Consider the following 14,513-nt stretch of genomic DNA (forward strand, 5'->3'; position numbering starts at 1 on the left):
CGATACCTTTGAATATAGAAGATAATCAGGCTCCACACCCAACACTGTTTCAATCCTTGATAGATGGTCTGGACCTGCATTCAGCCTTCCAGGCTTCAAAATTACTTCAAAGTCATATTCCTGTAACAATAGTAACCATTGACATATATTCCCCCCAACACAGGTTTATTAACCAAGAATCCTCCGTGCGCTACTCCTATGCCTTGATCTTGAGGTAGGTTGTCTACCTGCATTATGTAGGTAGGGGTTCTATCCATCATCAGCTCATAGATCCTACAATGGCATTCATCATTTCCTACAGACTTATAGAAATAAAAAATCATCTATTGAGGGTTCTGTACAAACTTCTGCAGTAAATGGCAGTAATCAGTAGCATGCTCTCCCGTAACATGATAGATAGTGCACCATAACGCAACTCCCGCTCGTCCCAATGTTATTCTCTAGTTTCAAGGGAATAGGCCCTCCCCCTATAATGTAGTTCTTATAGACTAGGCATTGATCCTTATCATGTCCATGGATCTTACATTTCAGACACCAGATCTCAGCGTGCACCTCAAGCTGAGCTTCCTTTCCTTTCTTCACGCTTTGCAACTCCAAGTGCAGACTTTCTAGTTGTGAATGAATCTGTTGCACTCCAAGATTTGTATCCTATATAGACATTGCATCCAGCCTCATCGCTATCTCCAAGGCTTCTGCTTGCATTGCTATCTTCTGTTGTGATAGAGGTATTCTTGAATGCGGCAAGAGCGATGCTATAAACCAGTCGCGATGCTGGGAATCTGAGATTATCATATTAGCCTGCATGATCAGGGACTTCAACCTATGATCAAAGTCCCAAGGTGTCTCATATATATTCTGTTGGATTTCCTTAAATTCAATTACTGACTGCGGCTCTAAATTAGGCTTACTGAACTCCTTGTTCAAAGCCAGCTGGGTATCCACCAACGTCACGGTGGGGTTATCAATGCAATACTTGATATAACATGTTAATGCATGATCTTGTAAGGCTGTAACCAACTACGCTTTCTTAATATTATTGGCCGTAATCTGCTGTGTTGTCCAAACAACCCTTGTGACAAACCAAAACTGTTCGTGATATTCTCTCCCTGTTCCCTTAAAAATCGTCATCTTCATCGCGTTTGCCATGTTGAATGGTGGAAATGGAGGTGGAGGGGGTGAAGATGTAGGTGTATGAGCTGGAGGTGGGGGTGGAGGTGGAGAAAATGGATGAGGTATCCTCGGGATACCCTACATGATCAACTGAACTGCACTTCAAGGCGTAGTCAAAACTATCCCTTCGTTGTCACTTGAAGGGGGTTCAATGCATGGACTATATTCTGGGCTGGATCCTCCTTTTCTTCTAAAGAATATCCCACTTCATGTATCCCCAAACATCAAGGTAACTGTATAACCCTATTTTCACATAGCAACATTTTAATCCAAGTCTTCAATGATTTCAAATACTTACTTCGCTGTCCTTTAAAGATCCTTCATTCTTCTTCGCTATAGCTGATATTTTTATTAATTGCGAAATAAGTCACAAAACTTCCCAATGTGTGATCAATCCAGTGGTCCACAACCCATGTGATATTGCTTTTTGATGCTTCCAGATGTCGCACCAGTTTAAGAGTCCACACTATAGGGCCTTCAAGCCTCCACGTCCCTTTACTATCGGCCAATTTAGACAACCACTCGTATAGTTATTCAAGGAAGAAACAAAAGAATGAGTCGGTCTCATCTGTGTTAAAAAATATCTACAACCACTACTCCTTGGATAATTTAGGGCTCCTTTTCTCCTAAGCCACGAATGCATGTGATTTTTGATCAATCCACTTATCAGGATCTTTCTTCATAGGAAACCATTTATCACACATCTCTCAGATAGATCCTGGTCCCGACAATAGAACCATTTGTTGGCTTAAGGGGGCCTAACCCAGGTTTAGAGTTTTTCACATCAACCAACAAAACCCTAACTACTGGCGCTTTCGGATACAACTCGCGTAGCGCAGGATGTAATCTCACCTGAAGCAGTAATGGGGGATGCTAGAACTAGGTTTCCTCATCCAAGGGACATGTGATAAGTGGGTTTCAAGTCTTCACAACTGAGATCTGCCTTTGTGTAGATCAATATCCTTCTAGGGCTAATTACTTTAACTTGAGTAAAATGGCTTCTAGACCTTCATGAAGATCTAGTCTTTGCAGACCCTAAACACGCAAATTATTCACTTTCGCACGTTAATGAATAACCCTATATCTTCCTTCACGCAGATCTATCCAATTTGTCAGCAAACATAACATAATTAACCCTTAACTTCGCGAACACAGATAATTACTTAAAACATGCATTATTAGGATAGATTTAGTAGATTCATGCAACATTCATACATTATTCCATGAAAACAAATTATCAAGCAACAAAATATAACATAAGCAAAATTAACAATAATACTTAGATGCACAATATTCCTTCAAAATAAATCTTTATTCAATTCCAACATTCAAATTATAAACTTCTCCACCCTATGCACTCAGCTGCAGGGGTCCGTGCACTCAGTTGCAGACTTACCAAGGCCTCTTGTGCACTCAGCTGCAGGAGCCTTCCCCTTTTGCCTATGTATAGGAAACAGATCCTTCCCGCCTTAACACTTGCCTAAAAATATCTCTATCTTGACTTACTTGCCTTTTTCCCTTCCTCTTAGACTCACTATGGGCGAATCTGAAAACTGACCTATTTACTTACCTAAACAAGGGGCTAAACCCTTTTGAACCCTATCTAGATGTGCACTTCGCATCCACATTTCACATAGACTTTACATTCTTTACAAAAACTTATACAAAATTTTCATTAACTGACCCTAGGGACCCTATCCCAACATTTATCTTTAATCTTGCTTCCACCGCTCTGCCATCTACTTATCCCCTTTGGTTCTTTTCTTAATCAGATTATTTCCTTGTTTAACCAAAGACAAAATCTTGTTGATCATCATCTTCAATGCACAATTAACCAGAAATTCTAGAAACTATTTTTTTTAGTTAGTGCTTGTGCACCAGTGAGCTTGGCTACAAATGTATGAAGAATCATCACTTTAGTAGTAGACATATATGCCTGTTGTACATCCAACATAATTTCTTGCAAAGAAAGCATCACTCTTTCAATTGGATGACACTCCCGTGGACATGTTACTCTAATCACAACATCTCCATTCACTATTTGAACATCAATGTGAGGGATGGAATTGATGTTTACAACAACTGGCATATTTTGAGGAGCTACAGATGATGCATAGAAGGTATTTTCTTGTGTCTCCTTCTCCTTTTCCATATCCTTTAGTTTCTTTTGGAGCTCTTATATATATGAAATAGCATCCCCCATTAAGGAATCTTTATCCATTTTTGATATTTTGGGCACAACATCTCTCAGTGCATAAAACCATTGGTTAAGCTTCTCCCACCTCTGATGCTCTGATTCAACATGATTGAGAGGTTCTTCTCTTCCATTGGCATGTTTTCTCCCTCTTTTTCTTGGCCTTCGCTCATCAACAAGGGGATACTTGTTGTATTTACATGAATCCTCTGCATCTGAGTGCTCTGACTCAACCATGCAATGTTGAAATGACACAATACTACAAGTAGTCCTAAAAAGTTGCATTTGGGATAGTTGTGGTTGACATTGCTTTTAGTTGATTTTATTCTCTTCTTTTCTACACATAAAATTGTTATGATGAACATGTTGACTAGCAATATCATTGTTGGGAATCACAACACCATTGGCTTGATTTTGTTGATGATAATCATGACGCTTATTATATACATGCCCTCCTTTACTGCTGCAAACTTGGTTCAAAGTTATTTATTGAAACCCCTTTTTATTGCTCCCATAAAATATTTCATGTCCATTTATATAATACTCGTGCTAGTGTTAATTAGTTTCTCAGAAAATTGGATGGAGAAACTGACTCTCCATTTTTGAAAAGAAAAATTTATCATCAACGAGAGTTATTGGATTGAAATAATTACCTACAGGATTTACAAATCACGTGTTATAATGCATAATTGTATTGAATCCTCGATTTGAACATTATAAATAAGGGATTACTTTCATTTGTAGGTCAGGAACCATTGCGTTGAATTCTATTCAAATCACTAGGAATAAATATGCATTATATTGTCTCTCTTCAACATGTAGCAACCACCCGAAATTTATTTGTATGAGATGTACTTCAAAAATCTTAGCAGGCTACCGGACCCCGACCCCGACCCCGACTAGTCTAAAGTTGGGGCTTTGGGCTTTATTGATTGTGTTTGCGTGAGGATGTAAGACCCTGATCCCGAGTAGTCAAAGGTTGGGCCTCGAGTTCTTTTGACAAAGTTAGGAAAGAATTACCCCGACTCTCGACTTGTTACATAAAATCAATATTGGATCAATTAATTAGCCTAAAATTTAAAACATACCATTTATATGTTTTGAGAAAAAAAATCTTAGGTAAAATGTATTGAATTAAAAGAAATTTATTGATTTAGTGAGTACCTGCGCTACACTTATGCCTACAATTTCAACAATGAATCCACTGCTAAGATCAATTTTTTGTCTGAAAGTTTTGTTTCGACAAAGGGATTTTACTTCAAAAACTGACCACTGCAAAAACGTCTATGTAGGGTTCCATGACCTACCTTTTCCCCGAAACATTTGTGCATGAGTAGAATGAGGTAGGGTGCCCATCTAAGGAAAAAACCCAAAGAGTAAAAGGAGGTCTGTGGACTACCTGTTTATTAGCGTAATATTGATTCTTCCTTCGTTTCAGCCCTGCCTTATTCAACTAGCTCAGTCTAGGTTTGCTTCCTCTTTTTCTTAGCTTTCACTCATCAACAAGGAGAGATTTTTCATCTTTACATGAAGCCTCTACATATAAGTTCTTTGATTCAGACATAAAATGTCTAAATGACACAATACTATGAGTAGTCCCAGAAAATTCCGTTTGGGATTGCTGTGGTTGACATTGCTTTTCTTTGATTTATTTTTTTCTTTTCTCTACTTAAAATTGTTATGATGAACATGTTGACTACCAATATCATTATTTGGAATCACAACAACATTGTCTTTCTTTTGTTGATTATAATCATGATTACTATTATATACATCCCCTCGTTTATTTCTATATACTTGGTTCAAAGTTATAGATTGAAACCCCTTTTTATTTCCCCCATAAAATATTTTATCACCATTCAGATAATACTTGTGCTGGTGTTCTTTAGGTGCTTGCAAAACTGGATGGTGAAATCATTTCTCCATTTTTTATTAGACAAATTTATCATCGACAAAAGTTATTGGATTGAAATAATTACCTACAGGATCTGCGAATCACATGTTACAGTGCATAATTGTATCAAATCTTCTATTTGAACATCAGAAATCACAGTGTTCCTTTCATTTGTAGGTTAAGAACCATTTCGTTGTATTCTATTCAAATCACCAAGAATAAATCTACATTATACTCTTTCTCTTCAACATGTAGCACCCACCCGAAATTTATTTGTATGAAATGTACTTCAAATATCTTAGCAGGTCACCGGACCTCGACCTTGACTAGTCTGAAGTCAGGGCTCTGGGATTTTTTGTCTTTTTTTGTGTGAGGATGTAAGACCCTGACCTTGACTAGTCAAAGGTTGGGCCCTGAGTTCTTTTGATAACTTTAGGAGGGAATTAACCCCGACTCCCGACTCGTTACATAAAATCAATATTGGATCAATTAATTAGCCTAAACTTTAAAACAGGCCATTGAGATGTTCCGAGCAAACAATTCTTAGGTAAAATCTATTGAATTAAAAGAAATTTATTGATGTAGTGAGTACTTGTGTTGTTCTTATGCCTGCAATTTCAACAATGGATACACTACTGAGATTAATGTTTTGTCTAAATGTTTTGTTTCGATGAAGGGATTCTATTCGGAAACTGGCCACTGTAAAAGCATCTATGTAAGGTTATGCAGACTACCTTTTCCCTGAACCATTCATGCATGAGTAGAACGAGGTAGGGTGCCCCTCTAAGGACAGAACTCAAAGAGTAAAAGGAGGTCTGTGGACTACCTTCCTGTTAGCGTAATACCGATTGTTCCTTCGTTTCATCCCTGGCTTTGTTTAGCTAGCTTAATCTAAGTCTAAGTCTCAATAATTAGATTATGTTCTGTTGTGCTGTACAACAGCCCCTCATTTCTTAAAATTTTACAAAAAAACTTTAATTAGAAATGGGTCCCTTTTTAATAAACTTAGTAAATTAGTGACTTAGTAAAATCGCTTGCCTGGTATTAATCATATCAAACATGAGAGCCCTTATCAAAAGGCTCGATACAATAGAACTCCTATCTAATAAAAAACCTTTTGATAAATATGAAATATCCTTTTTAAAAAAAAGTCATCAGTAATTCTCCGATGCGATAAAGCGATCGAAGATCGCATATCGCAATGATAAAAAGATGCACTCAAAAGGGTCCTCATTAAAATCTTTGATCCGATAACGTAATTGCAATCGGCAGTTGGAGGTATCGCACAACACATAGCGAGAATGACTCTGAATCTCTTGATTGCGATATTATAAAGAAAGGTGCTCATTTCAAGGAAACCTCGTTACAAGGTATTATTTGCGAATATAAATTTTAAAAGCAATAAACCAAACTATTTGCCACATACCTCGCCTTATTATATTTTCCTGAATCGCAATGGAAGCTATTAGTCTGAAATGGTAAGCTTGACCCATTGATTCTCCCGATTGCGATTCGCGATTTATCGTTGATCGCTGATCGGGGAAATCTAAAGACACGCTCAAAAGGATCATTAAGCATATGGCCAATGCGACAGGCAATTATGAATTTTATTTTACTACGATGGTGGTTATGATGGTCATTAATTTCGCAGTTAAGGGTGAATGCTTCGGCGATCTCACTTGTGGTGATACTTAATTACATTTGGTTTATCTATTCAAATTGCCTTAACTATTTTCATTCCGTATTAGCTTTCAGCACAAATATTTCTCTGTTACGTTTTCCACTGTCTCTGCAGAGCTATTCTGAGCTTATGAATTGGGAAAAGATGGGAAAGAAGGTGAAGAAAGCTAAGGTCCCTGTCATAGTTAAGGAACCAGAGTGGAATAAGAAAGGATTGATATCAGATACGACTTGCCTCGGTTTAGGAAAAGCAAGCTGGGAGAGTATCTATAATTTATTAGAAGCCGAAGAACCTGAAGGACTTGAGGAAGAAGCTACTGCAGATTCTACAAGCAAATCAGAAAATACATTGAAAGAATTGGCCTACTCATACCTACACAGAATAGAAGCACGTGCCAAGGTTTTTCCATATAACGATGTGGTCAGATGGATTGTTGAAAGCATTGCATCTACAGATAGGACATTTAGTACAGCCGAAGGAAAAGTGTTCGGGTCATTTAGAGCGGAGGACCTTAGGCAAATGTACCATTTACCCTAGCCAGAGAAGCATTATAATAAAGCATTCTTAGAAGCTTTCGCAAAGGAAAAATACATTGAATCAGACCCTATTAGGCAATGGAGACACTTCCTGACCAGGCACAAACATGAGACATCAGGTATGTAATCTATTGATTCATTAGCCTCTCCTTATTGTTATGTGGGTGCAATGGTGTGCAAACTCTTCGGAGTCCATAATTCCACTAAGTTCTCTATAGATATGGTTCCTTTAATGGAAGCTGCAGTTCATGGCTATATCATGGACTAGGCAAACATTCTGTTTGACAAAATGGCCACCGAGATACTTGAATATAGAAGAAAGAGGTCTGTGGTTTCCCGGGTGATACCTCCTTTTTACTTCAGTGCCTACGTTATGGACACCATCTGTTTTAATTCCAAATACCCCATTCTCAGATGGAAATGGACTCCCTAGGATCCTAATCCCATTCACATCTATCACAAAGAGCTATGGAAGGCCCACTATAAGAACCATTTGTATAGAATTTGTAATGGTTTTATTCTTCTTGTACATTATTCCTTATTCAATAAGCCCGCCCCTAGGATATCCAAGGATGCAGCAGTTGAACTAACAACAGTGGGTAGTTGGTTTGGAGAAGAAAAATTCACCTATATAAGGCTTTTCGGTAGTCTCACTAATCCTCATGTTCTTCCTCTGTACATCCCCGATAAACTATTGGCCCGAGAATTAGCATATCAGATAACAGTTGCAGGAATGTCAAAGACCTTTAGGGATTCCAAGAAACACATGTGGTCTACGTTCCCTCTTCTGTGTGGTGCCTTTACCCTGCATGATTATAAACATGTAGAGGAAGAGGCCGAGAAAATCAAGTTGTTAAATCTTGCAACTATTCCAAAAAGGCAGTATGACCTTAAAAAGGTTGCCTATAATGTTACTGCTCAGGCTAAAATTGCTAGATTTGATCATGAAGAGGATAGCTTTGACAACTTGTTTTCTTCAGTAGAACTATCTTTCCCGGTCAAAGGATTGGCTAAGACTAAATTTGGAACAAAAGGATTAGAGAAATTCAATAGGCTCATGGCCCAGAGATTGGAAACCCTGCCTTTATATTTATTAGCTACAACCTCAACAGTTCAACCACAAGGCCACAGTGAACAGAAAGTCACTAAGGATGCTCCCAAAATGGAGAAGATTCCTGAGAAGAAAAAGACAACAGAACAGGAGCAGAAGCAAGTAACAGATAGTGAACCCCTTGATACACACATTAATGTTGATCCTAAGTTGATCAAGGAATGGGAACAATTCGATTCTATCATCAGTAATCCAGAGAACACCCAAGGGTTCACTACACCAGAGGTGTCTACAACACAGAAAATAGTAGTCAACATAGTTCTGATTGTAGGAACAAGCGGCCCACCCAAGTTTCATAAAGAAATTGAGATCATCCCTGAAAATCCCACTGATGAAATTGTTTTTCATATAGAAGAGATACCACCACTAGATGTCTTCTACAGCCCTAAGCATAGGGCTGTAGTCAAAAGACAAAGGAAGAAGAGGAAAATTGATCACTTTCCTCTTTTAACTCCTCAGATGGAAATGATGAATATGGTATGGAGAGAGGAAGTAAATCCCTCCAAAGATTTAACCAAACTTTCTCAATATGCCAGAGCATATACATCAAAAGCAATAGATAAGGTTTCAGAGGTTAATCATTTATTGAGGGAAAAATACCAGGAAATCATCCAGCTAGAGGCACAATCAGTACAACAGCAATAGAAAATAGAGCAACTTGAACAACAGTTGGCAGAACAGAAACAGATTAATGAACAATTGAATGAGCAATTAATTAATAAAAAGAGGAGAATTGATGAACGAGCCATCCTTAAGCAGCAAGATTTGTTCCAAGCATTGAGCAAACTACAGCTATTGAACGAGTAGGTGAATAAATCAAGAGAAGTGCAAATCGCTTAATTGAGGGATCAAATAGAGCAATTCAAAGGATATCCCAAAGTAGAAGAATTCAGAACTGAAGCCAAGGAGATGAACAAGGCTCTATCTCGGCAGTTGGACCTTATGTGTTATAATATCTCATTGGCTATTCCTTTTTGTGATATCTCAGTAGCTATGATCGAAAAATCAATGGATGCAAGGCTTGAGTTAGATAAGGCAGATGAAAGTTTAAATAATTTTCTAACTTGGCAAGATTCAAATGAAGGAAAAGCTGCCAACCTGCCGAAGATATAGGAGTCACATAAAGAAATTCTATTTTTTGAATGGGAGTCTCAGTTAATGAAAGCTGAGAGAGCTACATCCAGATGTAGAACAACAACAAATAATTTAATTGAACTAATCAACAATAGCCCTGTATTTATGTAATCTAATAACAGAATGCTCTCCAGGAAAACTCCCACAAGTGAAATCATTAAAACAACAATGGAAATAGGAGCTAATACATAGAGAAAAACTGATCGGAGGCATTCAAATTTTAGCATGGGAAACGTTTTGGTTTTTCCTTGTAAAACCACATAGTTAGCAAATAGCGATGAAATGTCTCACAGATGCGATCAACCATATGATCCCCGAACTTGCCGATGCCACATTTATAGCTCAGTTACACTCTCATATGAGTCAGCCACCAAAGGTCCAGCCAATGCTTGCCATTTGTCAACTGCAATCACGAGAAGATACGTCAATACAGTGAATCCTTTCGACCGACTACAACACTGCTATTTCAAGATAAATTCCATATTTTTATGTTTTGGTTATACCAGCGCATAGCATATTTCTTTCATAGTCTGTTATTTTTGTAGTATTTATAGACCCTTTCATGTTTTTAGAAAGGGTCCTTAATTTTGTATTAAGACTTAAATCGGAGGTTGCACTATTGTACTTCCGGTATATATATATATATATATATATAGATATAGATATAGATATATAAGACTGGAACAAAATTATGAGTTTTGATAAAGAAGGCTTTTATGAGATATGCACTTTTGCTTCGTATGAAAGTATTCCCAAATTAGAAGGCAGAATTTGAATGTGATTCACATCGGAGGAGATTCAAATGCATAAGGTACTACTATCTATGTTTTTCACTTTATTTTTCTATGTGAATTAGCATTTATGAACTTTGCTATTATTGATATGTATATGTTTCTACAATAATTCTTTAACCGGTCACTATTGAATGTTTCTGAATTGTCATTTTTCATATATATATATGTCAGTGATATATTATGATTAGTGCGATAATTTTTTAATTATTATTTCGTTTAATTAATTGAACAAAGTAATTATCATATGAATGCATATTTTTATTTATGAGTAAGTCATCTTCATGTTTACTTGTCAATAGAAACAATCAAGAATCACATTGAGAGAAGAATACCCATGATAGATTAGTTATCTTTGTATATTTTGCATTTTAGAATAGAGAACTTATCACTCTTGTTATACATTACCAACCAATCATCCAATCAAGTCATATATCACTGGGAAACTGGTCCATTACATCCAGTCGGAGCCACCACACCAAACGAAAAAGGAGCTGCTTTAAGGTTCGGACCGGGTGGTTTTCCCCAATGTTGATGCAACGATTTTAGAGGCATCAACGTGTTCCTATGGTTGGATAAGCTTCACCTTAATCTTTCTCTTTTTCTTTATTGGTAACATTAATATTATTTTTTTTTTTCTAAATAAAATTATTCTATTACATGAAAGGGGTAAAATTACATCTAGACCTTAGTAAAAAACAACTGCCCTATAGGAGCGGTAGAGAAAAACAGAGACACTTTCCATGACAGAGAGCTTAGCTAAGAACTGAAATTCAAATCCCACGCAGGGGAGAAAGTATTGACCTTCTGACTGTGCTTGCAAAAATTCAAAGAAACATGCAGATTGAACCATATCTTGCAGGTGTGGATCCATTTATCCGCATGAACCAAAAAAAGCCCGATATTATGGGCTGCATTACAAGTGACAGGAGCAACAGAGAGAGATCTACACATCTGGATGCTCTTCCACAATTCTGCACCAACCAAACTCAGGAAGTTCCCTGGCACGAGCCACTTCAGATTCATCCCTGGCACGAGACGCTTCAAATTCATCCCTGGCGCGAGCAGCAGCAACATCAGAAGGACCAGGAGCCATTTCCATCACCACGTCCGAGGCAAAGTGAATAGGAATCTCCGGAACCTGCACAGTGAGAGGATTTGGCACAGAGACAGAGGCAGGGCCCTCTTGTTGGGCGCTGGACTCGCCCACCTCCTGGGCTTCTTCATGAAAGATCACTGAGATGTGGGCCGTTATCCTTGGATGAATCTGAGTGCAATTGAAAGAGAAAATCGCAGAGCCGAAGGAGGGAGACAGCGAGGAGTCTGGAGGGTGGTAGCTGGGGAGAAGGACGCACCTTCTCCCACTGTGAGTGCGGGGGTAATGGCTGGAAGTAAGGTTGCTGGATAGGGATGGAGAAGTGGAGGTCGTGCTGGAGGGCGCACGCCGAGGAGTTCCCCTGCGGCTCCTCATCCTATGGAGCAGACGGGCCATCAAACAGAATGCAACAACTCTATCAAAACAGGATCGCTCACCCATCGCCATCGAGCTTAGGCTGATTAAGAAAGCATCCAAACAAAGGCAGGAGACCTCCAGCAGACACTGGGGAAGAAACAGGGGCGGCTTCTTAGGATTGCCTGCGTAGAACCAAACCCACAGGGCGACAGACTAAGACAAACTATAACCATACCAAAGCACCAGAAACTCCAGAACATTCCCATAACTGAACCTATATTTATCATTCTACATCCTGCCTCGAATGGCACCCATCATAACTGCTGCATTGAATAGAGTTGAGGCATCACACAGTCCATAGCGTGCGAAGGCAGTAAGGAAATCAGCGGACAGGCTGTGTAGATCGAAGCCACCTGAAGTGAAACCAATGTGCCTAGTGATCACCGAATGCCAGAGTTTAATATGCGCCAGTTGATATGCCATGTGGTACAGGGCAGGAAGGTGTCGTTGCACCTCACCCCACCCTTGTCCCATCACTTGATCCCGCTTGCTAGTCACTCGCATCCGGGGTTGTTGCATCCTTTTGGACCAGGATTTTGCATTCATGTTCTTATTCATGATTCTGAATGATGTCTAGAGCTCCAGAGAGACTAACAATAATATTATTAATAATATTATTATTATTATTTAAATTCACTTCATAATACTTGGTATTTTTAAACACTTCTTAGATGGGTACTTTAAATTCACTTTGGTATATTATTGTGTTATATATTAAAAATTTAACTACAAACTATAGCTTTTAATGTAATTTTAAATTCTAAAAAAATATATAAATATAAATACAAAGTATAGAAATTTGATATTTTAGGTTTAATTTAGATGTGTATATAATTTAGTGTTTAATTTGGAGATGCAGGGTATTTAGATTTTATATTTTAAGTTATCTTAAGGAAGTGGGGATGCTACAAATAAGCTTTTTTCAGCCACCCTAAAATTTATTTATAAAATCAACATTATTTTCTACTCATCAAGAGCTTTCTAACACTATAAATTTCATCTCATTTTGATCCCTAAACACAAAGTTATGCCCATTTAAAGGTTTGGTCTCCAAAAACTATGTTACTACTTGTACCATGCCACGTCAGCATCTATACCATGTCACATCAATAGAGATGTTGTAGTCCTTGTGCTACATGTCACCATTTCAGAACATCACATCCTCAGTTATACCATATCAACTGCCACCTACGCTCCTCCTGAACACCATTGCACACCCTAATACATGTTAGCCACATTATCATGCCACATCCTCTAGCCCATGTTTGAACATTATTGGGGTTTATTAATAGCATGAGGAAATCCCAATAAGTAGTGTATAATCCCATCCCCTATCCCTGTTGGTACTCATCCTCATGATATTTTGATGGAGGACACCCAATAAGCTAACAATTGATAGCTTGTGGCATGATGAGCCAAAGTCCTAACCTTTGATTTCGGTCTATTAACTAATGTAACTCTTCCCTCTATCTTCCATCATTTTGGTATCCATCAACATAGGGATTGGTGATGGAGGTGACTTGACATATTGCTCGAAACTTAACAAATTTATAGCCAATAATCAATATCCATCACTTGATAGCTCTTGACCTTCCATCTATATTAATTGAAAAATAAATCAGATTTTGATGGTATTGAGGGTAAGACTAGGTAGCCATTATCTTGTTTCCTTGATACCTTATTGCTCAATATTCGATAATTGATATTTGTCACTTGACAACTCCGAACATTTTGTTTCCATTTTGATAGATGTGTTTGATTTTATTAGTATTGGGGGTAAGAATTGATCATTGGTATCTCTATACCTAATTTCCCAACATCCTAATAAGTCAATAGTTCAATGGGGTGATGGGACGATGCACTATATTTAATCAATGACAAAACTTCTAATTAGATGGTAAATATTGTCAAGATTTGTTAGTATTGAGAGTTTGAGTCGACTATTGTTTGTAGAGTCACCCAATGTCAATAACTTGATATCTCAGTTGTCTATATCCCATCCTTCTAGACTTAAGCCAGTTAAGGCTAAGCTTAGGATCATGTCCCCCTTATTGATCCATGTGATTAAGGGATAGAGATAAAACCTCTATTCCCCAAATTTCCAAAATTTATGCTTCCAATAGGTAAAACAACCAATTTATTATGACACTAATTGGTAATATCAGCGAGAGGTTGAAGTGAGTGCTTTCCCTAATCCTACGTTGACGTTCTTTGTGGACTCCCCTTGCACATCTGGTTGGGGCCTCTCAGTGCCTTGATTTCCATGGCTGACCCGCATCAGCAACATGGTGCCCACTCCTTCAAAGATATGGTCACTGGTTGGTCTCCAAACCAGGCCTCCTTCACAAAGTTGGTCTCCAGCTCAGCCTTTTGCATGCCACCAGGAGGAAACTCTGACAAAGAAGGAACAATGCATCCACAAAAAAAAGAGCTACCTCAGAGGAAAGAAGAAACAACGAAAAGGATAACCAAGGATATTCGAGTAGAAA

The 14,513-nt window shown here is 38.1% G+C and overlaps 1 pseudogene; it reads right to left on the bottom strand.

Moving 5' to 3' along the window:
* Nucleotides 1-3,000: 3,000 nt before the first annotated feature.
* On the bottom strand, nucleotides 3,001-3,991 carry LOC149207655 (transcription factor MTB1-like; annotated as a pseudogene).
* Nucleotides 3,992-14,513: the final 10,522 nt, after the last annotated feature.

Source organism: Pinus tabuliformis, chromosome 1_2 (genome assembly GCF_031772625.1).
Source record: "Pinus tabuliformis cultivar Carrire ecotype Pingquan chromosome 1_2, CPIR1, whole genome shotgun sequence".
Lineage (NCBI taxonomy): Eukaryota > Viridiplantae > Streptophyta > Pinopsida > Pinales > Pinaceae > Pinus > Pinus tabuliformis.